The following is a 17,903-nucleotide window of genomic DNA, read 5'->3' on the forward strand; positions in this document are numbered from 1 at the left end:
ATCTTTCGCTTGCAAAGCAGGTGCTCTACTAACGAACTATGTCCTGCCTGTGAAACATGGAAAAGAAATAGATTTCTCTATACATAGGGACACAATGCTCTCCATGATGAATCCTTGATCATGAATTCTAGTTCATCAGTGTTCTTGAAATCCAGGTCCCACCAGTCAAAATCAGAATGGCCAATAGTCAGGGTTCAGAGGAGTTGTAGTATAGCAACATCAGGAGAGCAACTGGTTTTCCCCAACCTTGAATGAAGAGTTGAGTCTACATACCACAGATGTGGAACCTGAGCATCCCTCTAGATGTTGTTGGACTACAACTCCCATCAGCCCCAGCCAGCATGACCAATAGTCAGGAATGATGGGAGCTGTAGTTCAACAATGTACTTTCATTTCAGATCCCATCATCTTCAGCCAATACAGATCAATGGTGGGGATGAGAAGAGATGTATTACAGCAATATCTGTAGGTCCACTGGTTCCTTGACTTTGTTCTACTCTGACAGTTTGGGGTCTCCAGGATCTATCCCAGTCGTAACTGGGGAATCCCCTGAATTGAACTCTGTGGCAATTTGTAATTCTCTACCACTGATCTATATCCTTCCCTTGAAACATGGGGCAGAGATGCATCTCTCCATGCATAGAGACATATTGCACACCACGAAGAATCCCAGACAATGAGTTGTAATTCATCAATGTTCTTGGATTCCAAGTCCTATTAACTCCAGCCAGCAAGGACAATGGCCAAGGATGAGGGGAGTTGTAGTCCTGCAATGCAGGGAGGGCTACTAGATCTGTGCCATGTTCTACTCTGACAATGAGAGGACCTCCAAGGTCTCAAGCACACGTCTTTCCCTGCATTTCCTTCTTGAAAGGTCCTTTGAAGCTGCAGCCTTCAACTGTGTAGACAGGGTCCTATGTTCTTATTTGAGAATGTCCACAGCTCAGTTGTGATGCGCTTGCTTAGCATGCTGAAGGTGGCCAAGTAGGTCTGAGAAAGGATCCTGTCTGAAGCCCTGGAGAGCCACTGGCAGTCAGTATAGATTCCGGGCCAAATGGACCTATGCTGTGACTCAGTACAAGGATTTAAGCTTGCTTCCCACATTCCTAAGGGTAGCTTCCCTTCTGTAGTGCCTTGTATCAAATGGTTGTGAGACGTTGGTTGGACAAACACTATAAAGAATCCTCAGAAGGTAACCTCTGCTTCATTCTTAACCACACTAAACATGGTCAGCCAAATGGCCATGATGACCACCAAGAAAGACCACAATACAATAACCATGACCAACCCAGCTTTCAGATGCTGCAAAACAGTTCCTACGTATCCCCAGACTTCTGACTAGCTAACCCCACGCTGTAAATTCTAGTAAAAGCATACCCTCCAAGTGTCCCAATTTTCCAGGGACAGTCCTGGAATTACAAAAGCCATACCAGCTTCTGATTTGATCCCGGAATGTCCCTATTTCCCCCGCCAGCACCGCAGCCGCTGAGCTCAGGGAGGAGGATAAGCTGGTGCTTGTCTTGAGCGACGGTAGTAGTGGCCGTTGCAAGGGAGCACCCTGTGGCTTCTCTGTGGCCACCGCTGCTGGCCTTCTTCCTTGGGCAGCTCGCAGCTGCTGCTGGAGAGCAAGTAAGGAGGAAGAGAGTCTACCATCACTGAGGTCCAGGCTTGCATGATGCAGCAGCTCTGAGGGGCAGGCAGAGGACAGGGCCACCCTGGATAGGAAGAAAGGGAGAATGGAGCAAGGAATCTTTGTTTTTTATTATAATAATAATAATAATAATAATAATAATAATAATAATAATAATAATAATAATGCTTTGTGCATCCACATATGTCCTTTTCTAAAATTTCTTTATTAGAGTGTATTTTTTTTCTTTTTTTTATAAATCTACCAAAGAATGAAATCAGGATTAATGGGTTTTCCCAGGACTGTGGAGGGTTCCCATCGGCATAGTGATGGTGGCACTTGCCCTTCTTCTGATAGGAAATGGTGTGTGGTGCAGGGGACAGAAATGTGGGGGTCGAGGAGGGTCAGTTGCAGGGGAAAGTAATAATAATAATAATAATAATAATAATAATAATAATAATAATAATAATTTATTTATACCCTGCCCATCTGGCTGGGTTTCCTCAGCCACTCTGGGCAGCTTCCAACAAAATATTAAAATACAATAGTCTGTTAAACATTAAAATCTTCGGACTTCCGGTCGGTGCCAGCGCTTAATGGCGGTCCTGCCTCCGAGCTCCGGAGAAGGACTGCTTCGCAAGTTCGGGTCTTACCCGCTACGGCGAGCGGGGGACCCCTAAAATCTCAGGCGCTGAAGCCTGAGAACAAGGAGACTCGGTGGGCACCTTTGCGCCCCCCGGTACCGTGAAAGAGCCTTTTTAAAGGCTACGGATCGACATCGGGAGTGAGCGCGGTGCTGAGAGTCGCTACCCAGCCTGCGAAGTGAAGCCGCGTCGCCATAAGCGGAGAGCGCCGATTTCTTCCTGAAAAGAAATTCTGGACGGAATTCCCGTGAGTAGGATTTGAAAAACAATTGGGACCCCTTTTAAATCTTGAAAATTGAGCTGAAAGCGGGGGATTAAATCAAGGAAGTCTGCCTCCCCCCGACTGCATGAAAGTGAAAGTAACGGAACTTTAAACTTGCATCCGATGAAACCCGCTTTTTAATTAACTTAACCGGGCACTGAGACTTTGGATCTCCCCTCTAGCTAGCAGGGCAGAGGGGAGGTGATTAAGACTTTAAAAACTGCATGATCTACCTGAAGTAAAAGCCTCTGCTGTCTCATCTATTGAAAGCACGAAACGGTCTGCCTTTTCAGAACAATAGGTCACTGAACTGACTTTTGCCTGCAAAGTGATACTGTGATACAAAGTCCACATTGTGACTGGCTACAGTGTATTACAAGGAGAAACAGCATAGACCGGGAAACTGTGGCAATTTATAGCTACAAGCTTATAGCAATATTGACTTTGACTGTGTTAATCTCTTTTTTCTATACCTTTGGACATTCTCCTTTGTTCTTGTATTTGGACACTTTATTTTATGGCCATTTTGATTTGCTCCCCCTAGAGGGTAAAGTAAAGTTCGACACGGCCTAGGAAAGTGGAATTTTCCAACAGGAAACAGCTCCCGTGGGAAGTGACCTTGACATGAGTGGCGCACAAGAAGAGATTGTCACAAGAGCCAAAATTAGGCAACAACAACAACAGCTGCAACAACAACAGACAAAGAAAAGAGGCTCAATTTCAGCTGCAACTCCAGGACCAGCAGGAACAACAGAACAGGAAAAAGGAGCAGCTGCCTCTATGGAAGCTGTGACAGACGCTCTGCTTAAGATAAATCAAACTCTGGAGTCTTTGACAAAACAGACTTCAGAAAATACACAAAAATTAACAGAAATATCAGTAAGATTAAACCAGAACACAGAATCTATTAATAAATTGGTGGAGGAAAACGCTACTACACGCCAAATTGCCGAAGATGCCAAAGCTGTTGCTGGAGAGACGCAAGAGAAATTAGAGCCGATTGCCAAGAAGGTCTATGAGCATGATGCAACTTTGGCCTTGTGGGAGTTACAGAGAAAAGAGAGAAATTTGAAATTAAGATCGATCCCGGAGAACGAGAGAGACAACCTTGCGGAATACCTGACACGGGAGTTTGTGGACTGCTGGGATCTGGAGGAAGACGAATTTAAAATTACAACAGCTTTTAGACTGGGTAAAAAACAGGACAGAAAGACCCCGAGAGACTGCCTGATTACATTTAGATCCAAGGAGGAAAGAGACAAAATATTAGGACTACATTTTGAAAAGGCCCTGCAAATTGGCAACTCAACTGTACAGATTTTCAAAGATATCCCAAAATATATCTTGGACTTAAGAAACTTCTACAAGGACCTGGCTCTTCTGTTAAAGAAAAATTCCATCCGCTTTAGGTGGGAATTTCCACAAGGACTGTCATTTGACTACAAGGCAAAAAAGGTGAAAATAAAGACAATTCAAGATAAAGACAAATTTTTGGCAAGAAATCAGGAGGACTTACAGAAGGGGACTGTGGATGTACTGGCAGAACAGAGGAGAGCACTAGATATCCTGAATCTCTCGATTGGACAAAAACCACCACCATCAGAAGAAGAGCAACAACTTGGAGCTGTTGGAGGAGCCTTAAGAAAATAACAAGATGGCTTTGCAATTCCTTAGTTGGAATTGTAATGGACTGAATGGGCCTTTGAAGAGAAGACAAGTATTTCATATTTTGAACAGAGAACAATTGGACTTGATATGCCTACAAGAAACGCACATAACTAGAGCCCACAGGAGACTACTTACAAATAAAAGGCTAGGACAAGAATTTGTTTCATCAGACAAAGTTAAGAAAAGAGGAGTTGTAATATATGTGAAAGAAAAATGGGCTCCAAAAATGATATTTAAAGATGAACAAGGGAGATACTTGGCAGTGGAGATACAAGTACAAGGAGAAAAACTTTTAGTTGTTGGAATTTATGCACCAAATGAAGGCAAATCTGACTTCTTTAAGAGACTTCATGAAACCCTGACGGACTACCTGGATTACAATATGATAATTATGGGAGACATGAATGGCGTGGTCTCCACTAATATGGATAAGGCACAAAGACTAACAATCAGTAAGGAAGGGAGACTTCCTAAGACTTTCTTTGAAATGACTGAAAACATGGACTTGATAGATATATGGAGAACAAGGAACCCTCTGGAGAGAGAGGGAACCTTTTTCTCCCAAGCAATGTTGACCTGGACCAGAATTGATCAAATTTGGATTACTAGTGGTATGGCCCTAAAGATTAAGAAGGTAGAAATCTGCCCAAAAACTTGCTCCGACCATAACGCCGTGAAGATGGAAATGAAACTAACAACAACTGGTCAATTTAGATGGAGAATGAATGACGCCCTCTTTCGAGACAAGGAAATCCTTATGAAGGCCCAAAAAACCCTAAAAGACTATTTTGAAATAAACTTGAGGGCTGACGTTGAGAAAAGAGTGATCTGGGACGCAAGCAAAGCGGTGATGCGAGGTTTCTTGATTCAACAAAACTCAATAATGAGGAAAAAACAAAATGAGAAAAAAGAAAAGATTTTGGAAAAGATAAAAGAAGCAGAGAAAAAACTAAGAGCAAAACCAAAGTCCCAGGAGATTTTAAGAGAGATCAAGTTATATCAATCACAATATATGGAATTGATGAACCTGGAGATTGAATGGAAGATAAAGCAGATGAAGCAAAAGACATTTGAATCAGCAAATAAATGTGGTAAACTTCTGGCTTGGCAACTGAAGAAAAGGCAGAAACTAAATACAGTCACAAGTTTAGAAGTGGATGGAAAGAATATATCTAAACCTAATGAAATTAGAAATTGCTTCCTGAGTTATTTTAAAAAGCTTTATACTCAAGGCCCGCAAAATGAAGAAGATATAGATAAATTCCTTGATAAATATGGATTACAAAAAATCTCTCATCAAAACAAGATGGATTTGAACCAGAGAATAACAGAACAAGAGATAGAGGCTGCCATTCAGAATATGCAACTGGGCAAATCCCCAGGACCAGATGGATTGACCTCAAGATACTACAAATTGCTGAAGGAATGGCTGATTCAACCACTGAAAGAAGTCTGTAATGAGATCCTTGAGGGAAAAAAGACACCTGAATCGTGGAAAGAAGCATATATTTCACTCATACCAAAGACAGAGACTGAAAAGACTCAACTGAAGAACTACCGCCCAATATCACTACTTAATGTGGATTACAAAATCTTTGCAGACATTTTGGCAAAAAGATTTAAAAGAGTATTGATGGAGAAGATTCATGGAGACCAAGCAGGCTTCCTCCCTAAAAGACACCTAGCAGACAATGTAAGGAATGTGATAGATATTTTGGAAAAGCTAGAGGTGAATATAAACACTAAAGCAGTATTGATCTTTGTGGACGCGGAGAAAGCCTTTGACAATATTTCTTGGAGCTTCATGATAAAGAATCTCCATGGGATGGGGGTAGGTCAAGGTTTTGAGAATGGTATGGCTGCAATATACTCTGAACAAAAAGCTAAATTGATTGTAAATAATGTAGTGACGGAGGAACTTAAGATAGAAAAAGGAACACGACAGGGGTGTCCAATTTCCCCATTACTTTTTATCTCAGTTCTGGAGGTGTTGCTGAATATGATAAGGGAAGACCAGCAGGTTAAGGGAGTGCAGGTCGGAGCTAAACATTACAAGCTAAGAGCGTTTGCAGATGACCTAGTATTGACTTTGCAAGAGCCAAACACTAGTACGAAAAAGGTTTTAGAAATAATACAACAGTTTGGCCAGGTAGCTGGATTTAAGCTGAATAAACAAAAAACCAAAGTCTTAGGAAAAAATTTAACAGAGGCAGAAAAGGAGAAGTTTCAAGAGGAGACAGGGTTGACACTGGTTAAGAAGGTGAAATATCTAGGGGTCTATTTGACATCTAAAAATGTGAATTTGTACAAAGACAACTACGAAAAATGTTGGTCGGAAATTAAAAAAGATCTAGAAATATGGTCAAATTTGAAATTGTCAATGTTAGGCCGAATTGCTGTGATTAAAATGAATGTATTGCCTAGAATGTTATTTTTGTTCCAGACCTTGCAGATCCTGGATAAGATGGAATGTTTTAAGAGGTGGCAGAAAGATATCTCGAAATTTGTCTGGCAGGGCAAAAAGCCCAGAATTAAATTTAAAATATTGACAGATGCTAAAGAAAGAGGGGGTTTTGCCCTGCCGGACTTGAAATTGTACTATGAGGCAGCAGCATTTTGCTGGCTGAAAGAATGGATGCTCCTCGAAAATACAGACATCTTAGATCTGGAAGGTTTTAACAATGCTTTTGGTTGGCATGCATATCTATGGTATGACAAAGTTAATAGTGTCTTTAAGAATCACATTGTTAGAAAAGCATTGTTTAATGTTTGGAGAAGATATAAAGATCTGTTGGAAAACAAAACCCCTAGATGGGTCTCACCAGTGGAGGCCAAGGCAGTGAAGAAACTCAATATGGAGGTCGGATGGCCGAAGTATTGGGAAATTTTGGAACAGGATGGAGATAAGTTGAAATTGCAAAGTTATGAGAAACTGAAGCATAAGGTACAAAATTGGTTTCAATACCATCAAATAGTGGAATTTTTCAAACAGGACAGGAAAATTGGCTTCCAGATGGAAAAATCTAAACTAGAAACTGAATTGTTAGAACCTAGTACTAAGAATTTATCTAGAATGTATAACTTGTTGCTAAAATGGAATACACAGGAGGAAACAGTCAAATCAGCCATGATTAAGTGGGCACAGGATGTTGGTCATAACATCATGTCAGATGACTGGGAATGGTTATGGAACACCGGTATCAAATTTACGGCATGTAATGCCTTAAAGGAAAACATTATGAAAATGGTATACAGGTGGTACATGACCCCAGTCAAGCTGGCAAAAATTTATCATCTGCCCGATAACAAATGTTGGAAATGTAAAGAGACTGAAGGTACCTTCTACCACCTTTGGTGGACATGCCCGAGGATAAAGGCTTTCTGGGAAATGATCTATAATGAAATAAAAAAGGTACTTAAATGTACCTTTCCTAAAAAACCAGAGGCCTTTCTCCTGGGCATTGTCGGCCAATTGGTGTTAAAGAAGGATAGAGTTTTTTTCATGTACGCTACAACAGCAGCAAGAATACTCATCGCAAAGCATTGGAAGACACAAGATCTACCCACTCTGGAAGAATGGCAGATGAAAGTGATGGACTATATGACACTGGCCGAGATGACAGGCAGAATCCGTGACCAAGGAAAAGAGACAGCGGAAGAAGAATGGAGAAAATTCAAAAGTTACCTTAAGGACTATTATAAACTCAATGAATGTTAGAGTGTTTTGGTTCCTAGGAACAAAGGGATACAGTGACATAAGGTTAGAATATAGAGAGGACTAAGATGACTGAGGTTGGAAAGTAACAACTGGGAGTTGCTATAAAATTATGGACATTGGGATGCAGAAAGGGGGGGTATGGGGAAGTCTCAGAAAAGAGGTTTATGAAAATATGTTACGAAATTATACGTGTTTGTTTGTTTTTTTTAAGTGTTTGTTTGTTTTTTTAAAAAATTTGCAAAACCAATAAAAATCTTATAAAAAATAAAATAAACATTAAAATCTTCCCTAAACAGGGCTGCCTTCAGATGTCTCCGAAAAGTCTGGTAGTTGTTTTTCTCTTTGACATCTGATGGGAGGGCATTCCACAGGGTGAGTGCCACTACCAAGAAGGCCCTCTCTCTGCCTGGTTCCCTGTAACTTGGCTTCTTGCAGCGAGGGAACTGCCAGAAGGCCCTCAGTGCTGGACCTCAGTATCCAGGCAGAACAATGGGGGTGGAGACGCTCCTTCAGGTATACTGGACTGAGGCCTTCTAGGGCTTTAAAGATCAGCACCAAAACTTTGAATTGTACTCGGAAATGTACTGGGAACCAATGTAGATCTTCAAGACTGGTGTTATGTGGCCTCGGCGACTGCTTCCAGTCACCAGTCTAGCTGCTGCATTCTGGATTAGTTGTAGTTTCCGGGTCACCTTCAAAGGTAGCCCCACATGGAGCACATTGCAGTGAGAAGTATACTTCTTTTCACCTGAGGAATGTTAGAGGGTATGGCAAAAGGTGAGTTTCAGAGGAAAAACAGCCTTCAGAGGTGTGAGGTTGGACAGGACTTTTAAGGCTGCCATTGTCTCCAGTTCCTATTGACATTTCCCTCACAGAAGCTCCATGCTAAGGTTCCTCATGTTCTTGCTGCTATTGACTGAAGTACCCTGTTGAAGTGTCCTAACTGTTCATAGGGTCTTTCTGTTGGGATACTGCCGGGGAGATGGGGGCATCAGGCTGGCCCCCAGCTGGCTCCAGCCACCGGCCGGCAGCTGGACGATCACTGGTCTCCCTTGGAAACAGCATCAATCAGTGACATGAGCCTCAGATACATTTAGAGACCCGGGCACGATTTATCAGCAGAGTGTGTAAATCTTCTCACAGCAGAAGAGGTGGACAGAGAAATGTGTAAGCATAATGTACAGCATTTTATTCAGCATAGTTCAGGAACAGAGGAAAACATGTCTGCTTCCCTTCGTCTCCAGCAAAACAGCAGTAACCCAAAAGCTATATACAAACGGAAGTTCCCAGCAGATCTGTGCTGGAAGTAAACAGGCATGTGACACACAACAGTCATGCCTGTACCCTTTTAAGGTGGAATGGAACTATAACCTAACACTTTCTTCATCCCTGCATATGGGCTGAAGAAAAAGCTCTAACCCCCCACCTCACACAAATATGACCTAACCCAATTGTCCTAATTCTTTCCTATTCACGTTTAGGGCATCACCCATAAACTGAATCCATCTTCCTCCCTTTTGAAGATAATCTGTCACCCTTAATCCTTTCTAAAGTGATACTTAACTAACTTGCTTAGGAAAGCTGCCAATAATCATGAGAACTTGTTCTGCTACATTTTGGAAGGGTATGGTAAAGGGATAATTTCTCCAAATATCACCCCCCCCCCAGCTTTCATTTCAATATGGATCTGAGTGTTTTGAGGGGTGAGGGGTAACAACAATGATCTAATGGACTGCAGTCTTTTGATCTATCTGAAGAAAAAGATTTCTGCATTCTTTTTAATCTTCTTCTGCCAAGGTTAAATATAAACAAGATCATAATATATTATGTGCACATTTTGTCTGAACTTTTTTTTAAAATTAAAAGTCATTATTGCATAGAGCCAAGCCAACACTATTCACAGTTTTGTGTGAACATTTTCAGCAGAGCTTACATCTCCATTTCCAAATATTTATCAACACTGCTTGAAAAATAACCACCATTTCCATTGCCCTCAATTGTCCTCAATTTCCTTTTGTGACTGTCAAAAAGGGTATGACTCCAAAAGGGTATGAGTGTGTTGAGTCCACCCAAAACTATTCACTGGCCTGCTATTCACCTGCACTGGAAAAGGAATTTGTTGTCTTTGATTTTTCATCACTGCCCATTAAAATTAATGCTGTGTCAAAAAAATCACTTCCTTTCCCCACCTCCACTCATCCATTCACCATTATGTCTTGGGGGCAAATAAAATAAAATTATACAGTTGGCATAAAGTATGCACCAAGTTCAGAAAAGTTTGCCATAAGATCTACTTTAGAGCTACTGTTTGGATGTCCACCTGTAAATTAAATCAGATAGGCAGTTACATGGAATAGGGTCTTATCTGTGGGGGCACCTCACAAGAGAACCTATGGAGCTCTGTCTCAGCTGTGATTAGAGAAGGCCCTTGCTTGTTAATTTCAAACAGGCCTTGAAGACTCACTATGTTGCTGCAGTATTTGGGGGTTAATATGCAAACCTGGAAATACAGAAAGATCAAGCGTCAGTGCAGTACAGTGGTTAAGAGAGTCTGACAAGGACCTGTGAGACCCATGTTTAAATTGTCACTCAGCCATGAAACACTCCTTGAGCATTTCAGCCTCACCTACCTCCCAGGGTTGTTGTGGGGGTTAAATGAGGAGGCAGAGAACCATATACGCCACTTTAAGCACCTTGGAGAAAAAGGTGAGACATAAATGATATTATGGTTGTCTCCAAAAACATCCTCAGAGTAGGTGTAAAGGTAAAGGTAAAGGAACCCCTGACCATAAGGTCCAGTCGTGACCAACGCTGGGGTTGTGGCACTCATCTCGCTTTATTGGCTGAGGAAGCCGACATACAGCTTCCGTGTCATGTGGCCAGCATGACTAAGCCGCTTCTGGTGAACCAGAGCAGTGCATGGAAACGCTGTCTACCTTCCCGCCGGAGCGGTACCTATTTATCTACTTGCACTTTGACGTGCTTTCAAACTGCTAGGTTGGCAGGAGCAGGGACCGAGCAACGGGAGCTCACCCCGTCGCGGAGATTCAAACCGCCGACCTTCCGATCGGCAAGCCCTAGGCTCTGTGGTTTAACTCACAGCTCCACCCTGAAATCAATAACCATGTCATGCCTAGCATAATTTGATTTGATTTATTTTCATTGGTTTCCTCTGCAAAGGACTGAGCAAGAGGCAATTCATTCATTCCACTATGCACCGGAATGTCATGCTGTTGTGGTGACCCAACACCAAGTGTTTCATTGGTGTGTCAACTGGAAACATTGTTCATTGATTTATCCCTATAGAGACGTAATATTTAAACAATCTATAGGGTGTAACGTATATAGCAACCACACCACATTGACCCAAGTAGAATCTGTCACTACCTGGGAGGGTCTTCTTTTCTCGCCTTACTCGCCGACTTGTAATCACCAACAGGGAGGGGTAACTATCTACAATCAGTTGAGGCATCTTCCATATGACAACGGATTAGGAAACTCTCTATGGGTGTGTCTCAGCTCCTCCAGGCTATGGAGCCAACAGTATATAAAGCTCATCCTTTAGGTGATCTATCAGATCAATCCTCTGCTTGTCCCTGCGAGAACTGGTGAGTACTAGGGGCTTTCTATGGGAGGGCATTGTAGAGGAGCACTATGAATCTTAAGAATGGAGGCATTTCATATGATTGGAGAGGGACTTCTTTGTTTTGCATCCATGCATGGTTAAAAATACAAAGAAGCTGAACGTTGAGCATGAGGTCTTTCTGATTCCTTTGTTTCTTAGTAAAGCGTTAGTAGAGATGCACTGAGAGAGCACTGAGCTGAAAAATGAAATCCTATTTCCCAAAGGTTTTCTTACAGATATTCCCTCCAGATGTTGCAGACCCAACTGCCACATTTCCTCTCCATTAGCTATACTGGCTAGGGCTAGTTGGAATGGGAGTCCAAAACATCTGGAAGAAACCATCTCTATAGATGTTGTGTAGAATGAGTGGGGCACATAGGAATTTGAAACATAGGCGGTTTCAGGGCACAAGTAGGGGATCAAATGTTCTTCCCCTATGAAGAACATAGCTGCTTCCCCTATGAAGCAGCCTTTCATTGTTTCCATTTCATTCACAAGTCACTTTAGAGGGTTTTGAGCTATGGTTTCAGAATGAGGTAAGGACAACTAGGTCAAATAATGGACAGTACCATTTCAGGGTGCAAGTCGGGGGTTGTATTTTTTTCATTGTTCCCCTATACAACACCCAATACGAAGAAGACTAGTACTGCAGGGAGAAAGAAGCTCTACAAACATTACCCATGATGCACTAACAGTATCTCCAGCTGAAGTGGTGACTCTATTCTACTATCTCAGTTTTCTACCATATGACTAGTTGTAGCTGGATTCCAGTTCCTATCCACCCCAGCCAGCATAAGCAATAGTCAAAGATGGTGGGAGTTGTGTTTCAGCAACAGCTGGAGGACACCTCATTTTCTACTCCTATTCTAGCTCTTATAATATGGGTGGGGAACTGTTGACTCACAGCTTGGATGCAATCAGTGAAGCCTCCTCATCTGGCCCACAGGAAACTGAAATCTGCAAAGGGCTTAATACATTGTTTTCATTCTAGATCCAATTCTGTTGTTTCAGATTACCCTCCAGTCCTGCAAAAATGGCCAGTGGTGGTAGATACGACCAGTGCTATGCCCAGTGTCCTGCATCTACAGTGACCATCCAGCCACCACCTTTCGTCCTGACCATCCCAGGGCCTGCCATCTACTGCCCAGACCAGCCTCTAGCCATTGAGCAGTACAACCCCTGTGCCCGAGGTGGCCATGGTGGTGCCAGTGCTCTGTATGCTAGCGACTTCTCCAACTTCTCCTCTCGGGCCCTGCCAAGCAGCACCTACAGCTACAGCAGCTATCGGTATTAACACACTCGGGGAAAATGAGAACAAAGCAAGAATATGTTCCAGTGATCCAGAAATGTCATTGTTTACCAATTGGTTGATCTTCCACAGTAGCCATATATATATCTTAAGGCCTAAAATGAGGACACTCAACATGCCTATCTGATATTGCACTTCTGTCTACTTCTATGTGTATGTCAACAAGTCAACAGTGCTCAGGTCATTTTGCGTGAAGTATGTAATATATTCACCTAATATTTGATCCTTATTTGCTATCTGGGATCTGCCATTTGCTAACAGCCTTTAATTTTGCTGTCAGAGGGTTCCATGGGGAAAACTGTTTGTCATCAGGAATGCACTTTGTTTCGCAAATGTGCCTTTGTAGAATGTGCTCCTTCTTGTCTTTGTTCATAATAAAATATTATTAATATTGCATGTCAACAACATCTCGGCTCCTTTCGATTCACAGCTAGCAAAACAACCATAGTGATGGGTGCAGGTGGAGGAAAAGCTTTTATAGTACACACTGGATTCTGGTCACAACCTCAGCACACATTGAAAGCACTGTCATACCACTTTGATAGCAATGACATCCCAGAAAGAATCTGGAAGCTGTGGCTTCTTATGTGTGCTGACCTCTCAGATCTACCACACTAGTAGCCAAAACTATGGAGAAGGTGTATTTCCAAGGTTTGATGGCTCATAACACCACTCTTTTTAGGGATAATACCATAAAATTATCTTCTAATTTCTTCATAACTGTAGCCTTGTTCACTTAATAGTACTATTTTACATCCCTTTCTGGGTGGCCAGTCACCTCTTTGCGCCATTTCTTTAATTTTATTACGCTTTACAAGCTCACTAAATGAAAGAACAAAAAGCAAAACAAAAAACCCGACCAGCTTGATAGCAATCACATCACACACTGACAAATGTCCTCCTTATTTATGTTGTAATAAATAATCCTTCATAAAAGTTATTGCATTACATTCTTCATTAAATCATCTCTCCATTGATATATAATTTTATGGTATTACTCAAAAAGAAAAAAAGAAAAAGTGGTGTTATGAGCCATCATTGGCAAAACAAGATGACACCTGAATGGCTCTCTAAACACTCCTTTTTCTGGTTATTTGGCCATAACCTTTGACAGAATACAGATAATGCCAGAAGAGTTTGACGTCATTATTTAGTGAAGCGTTCAGTAACAGGGAGTTTTGTTCAAACTGCCTTTTTTTCATAGCTAGTAGGGCATTGTACTCTTTTTAAATTTTGAAAGAAGTTGGAGGTAGATAATTTAGGCTGATGTTTCTATATAGGCCAAATAAGAGTCCCTTAAAGCTTTCTTCTCCGAGACTTTGGAATGCAGAAAATAAAATAAAAACCAAAGAGGAAGCCATCAAATCTAGCACGTGAGGAGGCCATTTTAACTAAACTGTATAATTCAGTACAGTGGTGCCCCGCAAGACAAATGCCTCGCTAGACGAAAGAGTTTTCCGTTTTGGAGGTGCTTCGCAAAACGAATTTCCTATGGGCTTGCTTCGCAAGATGACAATGTCTTGCGAATTCCTGCTGGTTTTTTCCCCTCCCCCCTTTTTCTAAGCCTCTAAGCCGCTTATCAGCTGATCCGATCAGCAGATAAGCCGCTAAAAGCCGCTAAAAGCCGCTAATAGCGCTAATAGCGCTAATCCGCTAATCCGTCAATGGGCTTGCTTCGCAAGACGAAAAAACCACTAGACGAAGAGAATCACAGAACAGATTTTTTTCGTCTTGCGAGGCACCATTGTATATATATATTTTAATTTTTAATAATTGTATTAATTCAGGCTTCCTCAAACTCGGCACTCCAAATGTCTTGAGACTACAATTCCCATCATTCCTGACCACTGGTCCTGCTAGCTAGGGATCATGGGAGTTGTAGGCCAAAAACATCTGGAGGGCCGAGTTTGAGGAAGCCTGTATTGATTGGATAAAATTGGCATTGTTATAATAAGGCTGTTATTGGAATGATATCGGAAAATCAATGGAGCCCTAAACTAGTGCCCTCTAAATTGTCTGGACTACATTTCCTGTCAGTGACAGCCAATAGGTCTAATGCAGAGTGTTTATAGTAGCTTGATGCATTTATTTATTCCATCATATTTATATCCCACCTTTCTTTCATCCTGAAAACCAAAGTAGCAGGCATATCCCAACCTATCAGGGATCACTTATTATGGGGATGTGCCTTTATGGGGATGTAAAACATAGACGTGGAGCCAATTTTCTTTCAGAGGGTGTTGGACTCCACTTCCCATCAGCCCCAGCTAGCATGCTCAATGGTCAGAGATGATAAGAGTTGCCATTCAGTAATATCTGGAGGGCCATTGGTTCCCCATCCCTGATTTGATATGAAGTGAGTTTCATGTATAGCTCACCTTTCCTTCAAGGAGCTTGAGGTGGCATGCACAGTTCTATCCCTCTTCATTTTATTTTCACAACAATCCAGTGAGGTTGGCTTGGTTGAGAGAGAAGGGTTGCCCACCCCTGCACTGACCAGACCCAGACCTGCTTAGTTTCAGGAAGGTGATGACCTTGCGTCCCTTCACAGCATACCCTACACCCACATGAGACATGAAGGCACCGTCTTAGTGGGTCAACTTGAGATATTAGAGAAAAATGAATATATAGCACAGGAGGGTTGCCCTAGGGGAAATTTGGGGTTATCTAAGCCATATTTTTCGCCTCATCTACGACATAATGGATAGTGAAACTCATTTTTTTAAAACCCACTCAAAAGTCATAGCAGGTTATTGCACTGCATCAAAGCATGACAAAGAGTCCCATGGCCTACAGAAAGTTGTAAGTAGTCGCTTGATGTTGACACACCAAAATTTCAATGCCTTTCACAACTGTAGGCTGTCAAGGCAAAACTCAAAGCCAATTCCTGTCAGCAGGCTCCAACAACTGAAGAATCAAAAGTAGCTTGATAAGACCCTCAAACGTTATTTTGGTGTGTGTGGTGTCTCTGCAAATCTTACCCAATGAAAGGACTGTACACATTACCTGAAATAGAACTCTCACTCAGCCTGTAGCCACCGCTCAACTGTCCTGCCTTCTTCAGTACAACCAGTCAGGGGGTAACCAATCAGATTCCTCCTCCTGGGAGCCAGTGTGGTGTAGTGGTTAAGAGCGATAGTCTCGTAATCTGGTGAATTAGGTTCGTGTCTCCGCTCCTCCACATGCAGCTGCTGGGTGACCTTGGGCTAGTCACACTTCTCTGAAGTCTCTCAGCCCCACTCACCTCACAGAGTGTTTGTTGTGGGGGAGGAAGGGAAAGGAGAATGTTAGCCACTTTGAGACTCCTTAGAGTAGTGATAAAGCAGGATATCAAATCCAAACTCGTCTCCTTAGTCTTTGTGTTGCCCCTTGTCGAACTCAACGAAGAGGAGGAGAATGTGGACAAAACTATAATTCTTTTGCTCCAGCCACCCTCCGCTCTGGCTCCACCTACTGTCAACCTCCCTGCCTTTCATCCTACTGCTCGCGATGGTTACCAACCTCCACTGATGGTACTGTATCACCTCACCTCATGCACCTCTTAAACTCTTTCAGAATATCCCTGCACAGCTTGCAAGGAACAGATGGGGGGGGGGCAGATCATTCTAGCCATCTGCAATTCAACACATTTTACGTAACTGGGGCAGCATGGCAGCAAATTCCATACAGTCCAATTCCACAGCGTTGCAGTGAAATCCTGGTAGGAGGAAACATCACAACAGAGTGAATGACACGCTTCCACGCCATGCAAATCTTGGTCAAGATATTGGTCTGGGATGGAACCCTGTAATTGTCTCTCCTCATGTGGTGCTTTGTGGTGATTTCTTGCCACATTCTTCAGCAGTTGTAGCACTTTACGCCAGAATGCTTCAATCTAAGCAAAAAGCATGGGGGAGAAATTCAATCCAGTTTGCATTTAAAGGGAAACTTACCCAATTTGCACAGACCCAAACCCAACAATTTTGCAATGAGGTTTCCATCCAAGTAATGTGTGCAAAAAATCACATGAGTGTGTATATAAATACACATGTTTATTTTATATACCTTTCTTTTATTTTTATTTGATCAATACATTTCAAAACTATATAAAGGTAATAAATGAAAATGAAAAGTTTCCCCTTCCCTCTCTGAGATAAGAGATGTTGCTGTCTTTATTTATTGCATTAGCCGTGTGGCCATAGCATAATATACATTGAGATAACAACATAAAATAGGGGTGGGGAGGTAAAGGTAGATATCGTCCTGGGCGATTACTTTAACAAAAACAAAAACAAAAACAACTGTTGAGGCTGGAGGAGGACCGTTAAAGGGTCCTTCAGCTCCTCAGATATGTCCTAGTTCGATTGTCCTTGTACAATAAGGCTACTTGGGACTTTGTTCGGTTGTGCGGTGTATCGACTGCAGCTGTAGTGTTAAAGAAGGGCGGCAAACAACTTCCAGCAGCAATTCAAATATTTAATGCCAAAGTTGTCCCAAAATTATTATATGGATGCGAAGTATGGACTACAGCAATATCAGGTAACTTGGATCGCCCACTTCATATGTTTCTGAGATCTCTTTCCGGCGTCCCAAGATGTGTCTCAGGTGCAGCCCTACGACTCGAGTTCGCCCAGTCCTCAATTGTTAAACGAGCATGGAGCCGAGCCATTTCCTACAGCTTCCACCTACTAACATCGGATGCTCGAATTAGAGGTGTTTTTTCCAATCTGATCCTAAGAGATAAGAGATGAAGTCTGCACATAGATCTGAAGTCCGCATCAGAGATCCAAGTTTCAGGAATACATAGAATACAACACAAAAAATAGTCAAACAAACTATTAATGATGATGATGATTAAATAATAATAATAATTTTGTATACCACCCTTCATGTGAAGATCACAGGGTAGTTCACAACATAAAAATGCAAAATTATTTTGGTTTTTCCTTTCCATTTTGCTCTTGCTGTCTAATGCAATCCTTTTGTTCACACATATTTGTAATTTCTATTGTCTTTTCCCTTAATTAATTATTTGGTCACTGTCATGTAAACACTGTCATATAGACAA

General features: G+C 42.0%; 1 long non-coding RNA gene across 1 annotated transcript; it reads left to right on the top strand.

The window, feature by feature from the left end:
- The first annotated feature begins 11,289 nt into the window (after window positions 1–11,289).
- Window positions 11,290–13,261, top strand: LOC308575295. The gene is made up of 2 exons (XR_014002738.1): window positions 11,290–11,530; window positions 12,559–13,261. It is a non-coding gene; the product is annotated as an uncharacterized lncRNA (long non-coding RNA).
- Window positions 13,262–17,903: the final 4,642 nt, after the last annotated feature.

The sequence above is a fragment of the Podarcis bocagei genome (assembly GCF_964188305.1).
Source record: "Podarcis bocagei genome assembly, chromosome: 16".
Taxonomy (NCBI): domain Eukaryota; kingdom Metazoa; phylum Chordata; class Lepidosauria; order Squamata; family Lacertidae; genus Podarcis; species Podarcis bocagei.